General features: G+C 45.9%; 1 long non-coding RNA gene across 1 annotated transcript; it reads right to left on the reverse strand.

Moving 5' to 3' along the window:
* Window positions 1-7,047: 7,047 nt before the first annotated feature.
* Window positions 7,048-8,824, reverse strand: LOC142861865 (uncharacterized). The gene is made up of 2 exons (XR_012912971.1): window positions 8,457-8,824; window positions 7,048-7,419 (listed from the first exon to the last, which is right to left on the reverse strand). It is a non-coding gene; the product is annotated as an uncharacterized LOC142861865 (long non-coding RNA).
* Between the last annotated feature and the right edge of the window lie 230 nt (window positions 8,825-9,054).

Consider the following 9,054-nt stretch of genomic DNA (forward strand, 5'->3'; position numbering starts at 1 on the left):
CTGGGGCGATTCACCTTAGGTGCTATAGAAACAACAACAAAAACTAATGACATACACAACTAAGACATCCAGCAATACCACTCTGTTGTTGTCATGGCAGTGGTGTTTATATCATTAGTGCAGGGAATATTTACTGAATGTTTATCCTGTACCTTGCCCGATGCTTTGCTTCCATTTGGCTGTTCCTAAGTTGTATCCTTTATAATAAAATGGAAATATCAATAGTAAATAAAATGCTTTCCCGAGTTCTGTGAGTCATTCTATTGAATGATCCAACCTGGGGAGGGGTCATAGGAACCCCTGAATTTGTAGTCAGCCAAGCAGGAATGTGGGTGGCCTGGGCCCCCCATTTGTGGCTGGTATCCGAAGTGGGGCTAATCCTATGGGATCTGGGCTAACTTTGGATAGTTAGGATCAGAATGGAATTGAATTGTTGGATACCCAGTTGGTGTCTGAGAATTGGAGAAGTGGTGTTCGTAAAGACACCATGTATTTGGTATCAGGAGAAAAAAAAAATCTTTACAAAAATTAATAAAGGAAAAAAACACACGACCATGTCAATAGACACAGAAAAATCATTTTTAAAAAACCAACATGTTTAGGGGGGAGGGGGAGCAAGGGCAATATACATAACCTTAACATTTGTACCTCCACAATATGCTGGAAAAAATATAAAAATAAAACAAAATTTACACAAATATAAAAAAACCCCAACAGCAGGCTTTCATAATAAAAAACACCCTACAAACTAGGTTTAGAAGGGAAACTTCATCAGCCTTTATAAGGGCATCTATGAAAAGCCCTCTGGTAACATAATCCTTAATGGTGAAAGACTGAGAGCTTTCCCCTTAAAATGAGGAAGTAGACAAGGATGTCCACTCTTGCCATTTCTATTCAACATTGTACTAGAAGTTCTAGCCAGGGCAATTAAGTAAGGGTGGGGGGGAAAGGCATCCAGATTGGAAGGAATGAAGTAAAACTATATCTATTAATGGATAACATGACCTCACATACAGAAAACCCTAAATAATTCACACACATACAAAAAAGCTATTAGTATTAGAGTTAATACGAGAGTTCGGCAAAGTTGCAGCATCAATACACAAAAATCAGTTCTATTTCTATATACTAGCAATGAGCAATCCACAAAGGAAACTAAGAAAACAATTCCCTTCCACTCATAATAGCATCAAAAAGAATAAAATTCTTCAGAATAAATTTAGCTAAGGAAGTACAAGATTTGTACAGGAAATCTATAAAATGTTGAAAGAAAACCTAAATAAGTGGAAAGTCATTGTATATTCATGGATTGGAAAACTAAATACTGGGATGCAATACTCTCCAAATTGGTCTACAGCCTCAGTACCATCTCTATCAAAACTTCAAGTAGGGTGGGAGAGCTGGTTCCTGCCTTTAATCCCAGCATTTTGGGAGGCTGAGGCAGGAGGATCACTTGAGACCAGGACTTTGAGGCTGCAGTGAGCTATGATCATGCCACTGTACTCCAGCCTGGGTGACAGAGCAAGACCCTGTCTCTAAAAAAAAAAGAAAGTGAAAAGACAACCCACAGAATGGGAAAAATATTTGCAAATCATATATTTGATAAGTATCCAGAATATATATCAAGTATGCAGAATATATAATGACTGCCTACACTCAACAACAAAAAGACAAACAACCCAATAAAAAAAAATGAACAAAGGACTTGAATAGACATTTCTCCAAAGAACATATACAAATGGCCAACAAACGTATGAGAAGATGTTCCACATCACCAGTCATCAGGGAAATGAAAATCAACACTACAATGAGATACCTCTTCACACATGCTAGGATGACTATAATAAAAAAAGCAAATAAGGCCAGTGGCTCACGCCTATAATCCTACCAACTCTGGGAGGCCGAGGCAGGCAGATTGCTCAAGCTCAGGAGTTCGAAACCAGCCTGAGCAAGAGCGAGACCCCATCTCTATTAAAAATAGAAAGAAATTAATTGGCCAACTAAAAATATATAGAAAAAATTAGCCGGGCATGGTGGCGCATGCCTGTAGTCCCAGCTACTTGGGAGGCTGAGGCAGGAGGATTGCTTGAGCCAAGGAGTTTGAGGTTGCTGTGAGCTAAGCTGATGCCACAGCACTCACTCTAGCCTGGGCAACGAAGGAGATTCTGTCTCAAAAAAAAAAAAAAAAAAAAAAGGCCGGGCGCGGTGGCTCACGCCTGTAATCCTAGCTCTCTGGGAGGCCGAGGCGGGCGGATTGCTCAAGGTCAGGAGTTCAAAACCAGCCTGAGCAAGAGCGAGACCCCGTCTCTACTATAAATAGAAAGAAATTAATTGGCCAACTGATATATATATAAAAAATTAGCCGGGCATGGTGGCGCATGCCTGTAGTCCCAGCTACTCGGGAGGCTGAGGCAGGAGGATTGCTTGAGCCCAGGAGTTTGAGGTTGCTGTGAGCGAGGCTGACGCCACAGCACTCACTCTAGCCTGGGCAACAAAGCGAGACTCTGTCTCAAAAAAAAAAAAAGCAAATAATAACAAGTGTCATTGAGGATGTAGAGAAATTAGAACCCTCATACCTTGCTGGTAGGGATGGAAGATGGTTCCACTGCTGTAGAAAACAGTTTGGCAGTTCTTCAAAAAGTTAAACATAGAATTCCCATAAGACCCAGCAATTCCACTCCGAGGTATATATCCAAAAAGAAGCGAAACAGGTGTTCAAACAAACACTTGTACACAAATGTTCAGAATGTCACCATTCAGAATAGCGAAAAGGCAGAAACAACTCATATGTCCTCATATGTCCGTCAACCGATGAATGGGTAAACAAAATGTAATATATTCATACGATGAAAATACTATTCAGCCATAAAATGCTGTGAAGTATCCATACATACTATGACATGGATGAACCTTGACAGCGTCATGCTAAGAGAAAGAAGCCAGACAAAAAAAGCTCACAAATGAAATACAGTGTACATACAATCGCACATAAATTTCACGGTTCCATTTATATGACATGTCCAGAAGAGGCAAATCCATAGAGACAGAAAGTATATTAGTGTTTGCCAAGGGACAGAGGCCAAATGGGGAGTGACTATTTAAGGGGTGTAAGGTTTCTTTTGGAGTATTGAATGTTCTGGAATTAGATAGGGGTGATTGTTGCACAGCACAGATGTTTAAAAAAAATCGCTGAATTGCACACCTGAAAGTGGTTAAAATGGTGAATTTTATGTTTAGTGAATTTTACCTCAATTTCTTATTTTTTTAATTTGAAAGAAATACAAAAGAAATGACAGGTCAAAATTTGTTTACTGGTGGAATCAGTTTTCCCAACAATAACAGGAATCCAACTCTAACTTCCTGCCACGTGTATTGCAAGTCCCTTGTTTGTTTCTTTCCTTTCTTTTTTTTTTGAGACAGAATCTCACTCTGTTGCCCTGGGCAGAGTGCAGTGGTGTCATTGTAGCTCACTGCAACTTCAAACTCCCGGGCTGAAGCGATCCTCTTGCCTCAGTCACCCAAGTAGCTGATTTTTCTATATTTTGTAGAGACGGGGTCTCCCTCTTGCTCAGGCTGGTCTTGAACTCCTGAACTCAAGTGATCCTCCTGCCACAGCCTCCCAGAGTGCTAGGATTTTAGGCAGGAGCCACCACGCCTGGCCTAAGCCCCTTGTTTTTAACCTTGTCCTGACTTTGATGACTACAGCTGTCTCTTTCCAAGACTGTAAGCTTCATGAGGACAGGAACAGAGTGTAGATTCTAGAAGTCTATCACAGTGTCAAGGAAATACTGTACATAGTGAGGCTTGCTAACTTACAGAAGCCATGGAGACAGCCAGCCATAAACTGACCTAGGAAGAAAATGGCACAACCTTTATTCCTGTCCAAATCCAGTGGTCTCTCTTTGAGTTACAACACACACTGAAAAAAAAAAAAAAAAAAAACAGAAACAACCAAACTCCCTCCGAACACATGATGGCACAGAAGAACAAACTGGATTCCCTCCTCTTCCTCCCTTCCTACAAAATCCTAAGGCATCGGGACTGAAAAATAAAACATCCTCTATCAGGTGCAACAAATGCCAAGGTTACCAAAGGGAAATCACGTTGATTTTTAAAATGTGCACATCCATTCACTCCAAACACAGGGAGCCGTTAAAAAGCAGAAGGAGCCATTTCCAGGGAGGAATCAGCCAGCCTTTCAGGGGCTGTGAGGACGGTGCTTGGAAGGCTCCTTTCAGAGCAAGTAAGGAAAAAACAAAAGCCCAAACTGTACTGCATCACCTGACATGTCACCCTTTTCCTGGGGCTTGGCTAAGCCCCGCTCCCAGATTCTCAGACACTTAACTCATCTTTTTCCTTCATCACTGTGCAAATACAGGTTGGGGTGTGGGCCACGGTTTTAGCCATATCGAAATCTCCCAGCTGCTCAGAGTCTCTCTGGGGCTCAGTGACCTATCAGCTTCTGTACCCGGGTTCAGTCTTGCAGCCTTTTGCAGTTCTGCAACCGTTCATGTCCCTGGGTCCCTGCTGAAGCATCACCGGCCCGTCAATCCTCCCTGGAGAGGGGTCCTTCCTGGTCCCCGGCTGGGTGAGACCATCCCTTCCCCCTTCTCACCACTTCCTGGGGACCACGCCTGTCATCGTCTTCCCTGTTTCCTGTCTTTTCCCTCCACCCGACTGCAAAGGCCTGGAAGGCAAAGGATCCCTGAGCTGACTGCCTTTATTTAAATTGATAAACCCTCTAGGGTGTGTTTCCTGCTCTGAGAAATAACGGGATTGGACAAGCTCATTGATGTGATCTGAATACAACCTACAGGCCTATTTGGTCCCCATCATATTTCTTTTATTGAAGAAAGCATTTTTAAATTGGGAAAGTGTGTGTTTAAAAAATCTTAAGTTCTGTCTTCTTTTGAAAATTCTGGTATTCTCTCAAATCCTGAAAAAAATAAAAAAGAGAGCAAACGCTGGTAATTTGACAGCATGTAGCCCACGCTCATGGACAGAGCCACACACTACCCCTTTGGGTGGGGCACTCACTGGCCCTCACTCCTTTAAACTCCTGTAGACATTGGCCATGAGCCCCGACTTAGATGTCTTCTCCAGCTTCAAGTCTGAGGTTCTAGCACTCCATGTCTGAAATTTCCTTCTCTTCCTCCTCCTCTATCCAGACAACATCATCATAATTTTTTTTTATCTTGGTGCAAACCAATGAACTGAGATACTCAACTTTCCTTATTTGTTTTTTTTTTTTAACTATCCTTGTATTTTAAAGCAGCAGCTACAAGCTTCCCTGCTTATTTCCTAAACAATTAATCACCAGACAAGATTTAATCATCCTTAGAAACAATTAATGTCAGCCTTCCAAAAAGCACTATTGCTTTTAGGTTATACAGAGCACTCTCCTCTTTCTCAGCAGTGACCTGGGAACCGCTAACGCCAATTTCAAAAGCACATTGCAAAGGTAATCCAACTAAATGTGGACCTTTTAAACACATACATCAAATGCTTGAGCAAATTCTACCTACACAGAACCATTTAAGCAATTTCAAATACATTTCTGTTACCTAATTATGCAAGGACTTTGGTCATGAAACATGCTGCTGCAAACTCCAGTGAAATCACCGCAAATTATTTATTTGTAAGAAAAATGTCCACTTGCAAGGTAGACTTGTCATCAGCTTCTCAATGGATTTCCATCTTGTCATTTCCCACCAACTGGTTGGCTCCAATCAGTCCGCACTCAGGTCGCTGGAAAAGCAACAGAGAGCAAGCAGCCACCCCAAAAAGGAAACTCAATTGGCTCCTAACGCCGAGGATTGGGAGCTTGAAAGCAGAAGTCATTATGTTTCCGTATATTAGGGAAAAGGGACCATTATTTTTCCTTCAGGAACCTGCTTCTGCGTCTATATCCCGTATTGACAGAGTTTAGAGCAGTGTTCCTCACCCCTGGCTGCACATTAGAAACACCCAGGGGGCCTTTTAAAAAGATGCGGACGTCCGACACCACTGTGGACCGATTCAATCAGACTTTCGGAGCGGGGAGGCGGCCGGCACCGGAGTTGTTAGGTGCTCGGGTGACGCCGAAGTGCGGCCTGGCCTGAGAACCGCTGGCTTATTGGGACGAAGTCGTCCCCCAAGTGTGGTCCCTAAATCAACAGCATCAGCACAAGCATCACCCGGGAAATTGTTAGAAATGCAAATTCTTAGCCCCCACCCTAGACCTACTGAATCAGGACCCCTCGGGTGGGGCCGGGTCTTCTGTAGTTTAACAAGTGTTCCAGGTGACTCCGAATCCTGCTGAAGTGTGAGGACCTGTGGGGCTGTGGAGTCAGTCAGGCTGGGGTTTGCATCCCAAATCCGACACCGTGACATGAGGCAAGTGCTTTCCCAGCTGAGACTCAGTTTGCACATCTATAAAAGGGAGACAACGAGGATTTAAATGCAACAACACCCATCGTGCACCCAACGCACCACCTAACGCACAACCGGCACTCGGTTCGGTGTCTGGTACTAGCAGCCAGGTGCCTTGTCTGTAAGTTGTCCCTCACTTCCCATCCTATCACCCTGCCACCTGCAGTCCTTGACCCAGCCTATCCATCCCGCGCCCCTGATATTGGAGTATTTCCTCCCTTCCGCTCCCTTAGGGTCCGAGTCTTCCTCATCCCTCTCTTGAGTGAAGAACAGACTCTGACCAGGGCTGAGCACAGGTACAGGATGACAGAGAAGAGACAGATAGGTGCTCAGAAACTCCCTAGGACGAGAGTCCACAAAGTTGCCAAGGGCTGAGCCTCTTCTGAGAAACAGAGTGAGCCTTGCTGGTCAACTGTGCTGAGGGGTTTTTTTATTTTGTTTTGTTTTGTTTTGAGGCAGGGTCTTACTCTGTCACCCATGCTAGAGTGCAGTGGCATCATCAAGGCTCACAGCAACCTCAAACTCCTGGGCTCAAGAGATCCTCCTACCTCGGCCTCCCGAGTACCTGGGACTCTAGGCATGTACCACCATACCCGGCTAATTTTTCTGTGCCAGTATTTTTTTTTTCTTCTGGGATTTCATGCTGGGTGACAAGTTTGGCCCCGAAATTTTGACGAAACCCTTTAGACAGCAGCCTTGATGTCCCCATAGTAGAGTGAGTCCTGAAGCTTCCTGTGTTATTTGCTGGAGCTCAAGGCATCCTTGAAACCTAATGAAAATGTCCCCGATCTATCCTCAGGGCTAATGCCACCCAGAAAGTGAGACTGCCACATCCAGGAGCCTCAGCTCTCTAATGAGCACGCTCAGTGATTCAGGAAGCAGCACCGCCAGACACCTGGAGCCGGAAGGGAGATTGCAGAGCCGTGGATGCTCCTTGAAGCCGTGGTTGTCCATCGTCCTCTGTGGGTGACCGTTCCCAAACAGGCTCCCTGGGCCACAGTCACATAGCTGGAATGTGGAAGGAAATGGGTTTAGGATGCAGAGATTTGGGGGCACACGGATGTGGCTTCATCCCAGCCCCATGGCCCCTCACTCCTCCTCATCGTCTCCAGGGACACTGCCACCCTTGGGCCTCCTCCCGACACTTCCTGGCTCATTCAACCCCCAGAGCGCCCATGGGTGACCTCCTCACCTCCTTCCAAGCTTTGCTCAGAGGTCACCTTCTCGCTGACCCCACCTTGACCATCCTACCCCCACATGCACATACACTCCCCGTCTCCCTCTGTCGCCGTGCTGGCTTGTTGCTTATCAGTGCTGCTCAGCACCCGAGTGGCACCGGAATCCCCTGCAGGGATGTTGAGCACAGACTGCTGGGCCACCCCCGGCGCTGACTCTCACAAGTTCTCCCGGACACCGCCCACCGGGGACCTCATTTTGAGAGCCGCTGTGCTAGCACGCCACACACCCCGCTGGAACGTAAGCCCCAGGAGGGCGGGGACCTCTGCTGTGTCCGCTGATACCTCTCAAGAGCCTAGAAGAGTGTCAGCCCCAGAGTCGATGCTCAAATAAATATACTTTCTTTGAGTGAAATGCACAGTACTGAAGAGTTTGGTCTTGGGAGTCAGAGAGCCCTGAGTTCAAGTGCAAAATCTACCATTTGCTAGCTATGACCTTGGGCAGGTTATGTAACCTTTTGGAGCCTCAGCTTCCTCATTCGTAAAATGGGTATAATCATGACCAGCTACCAAATTCGTGGGCCCAGTGCAAAATGGAAGGCGGGACCCCTTGTTCACAAATGATGAAGAATCTCAAGGTGACAATAGCAGAGCATTAAACTGAGCACAGCCCCTTCCGAGCACTGGGCTGGGTGCATGCCCGGGATGCTGGGCTGGGTGTGGTAATTAACTGCATCTATTTCACGGGACTGCTGTGAAGACCAAACAGGATAAAGCACGTGGAAGCACCTTACACAGTTCCTGGCACGTTAAAGATACTAAAAACATACAAATTCCCCTTCACACATCTCACTTTCCTCTTCCACCCACCTGTCACCTCTCAGAACAATGCCTTCTCGTGGCTCCGGTGGCTCTAGTCCTCGCCCTTGAGTTTGGCCCCGCTGGGACTCACAGAAGCATCACTGTCTGTCGCTGTACTAGCTGTGTCAGCTTGCCGCCGACTCTGAAACTAACAGACCTGGCGGAAGTGACCCGGCCCCTCCACGGGCGTTGAGGTGGGTGGGGGTGGGGGATTGGGAGAGAGCAAGGGCCTGTGGGCTGGGGACACCTCCTGCTCCAACCCGGCCAAAGCACAGAGCCAGAGTCAGGGGCCTTGCCCACATCAGGGTCACTGCCAACCAAGGTAGGACACGGAGTTCCTTGCAACGCACCCAAGATAGCACCCGAGTGGGGCAGAAGGAAGTGGGGCCATGCAAGCCCCAACTGCAAAAACCACGCAAAAGATATGGTCACATTTTCCAAAGCCCTCACCCTACATCTCTTTTTAGGTCTTTTTTTTTTTTTTTTTTAAAGTCAGCTCCCCTGGTAGGTAATGTAATTCAACTTTCAAAACGTCCGTTTCTGCTTAGTGTTCCAGACAAACAACACGTATGTTCACGCACATACACCTGTGTATTGTGCATGTAGT

This window comes from Microcebus murinus, chromosome 18 (genome assembly GCF_040939455.1).
Source record: "Microcebus murinus isolate Inina chromosome 18, M.murinus_Inina_mat1.0, whole genome shotgun sequence".
In the NCBI taxonomy this organism is placed as follows: Eukaryota; Metazoa; Chordata; class Mammalia; order Primates; family Cheirogaleidae; genus Microcebus; species Microcebus murinus.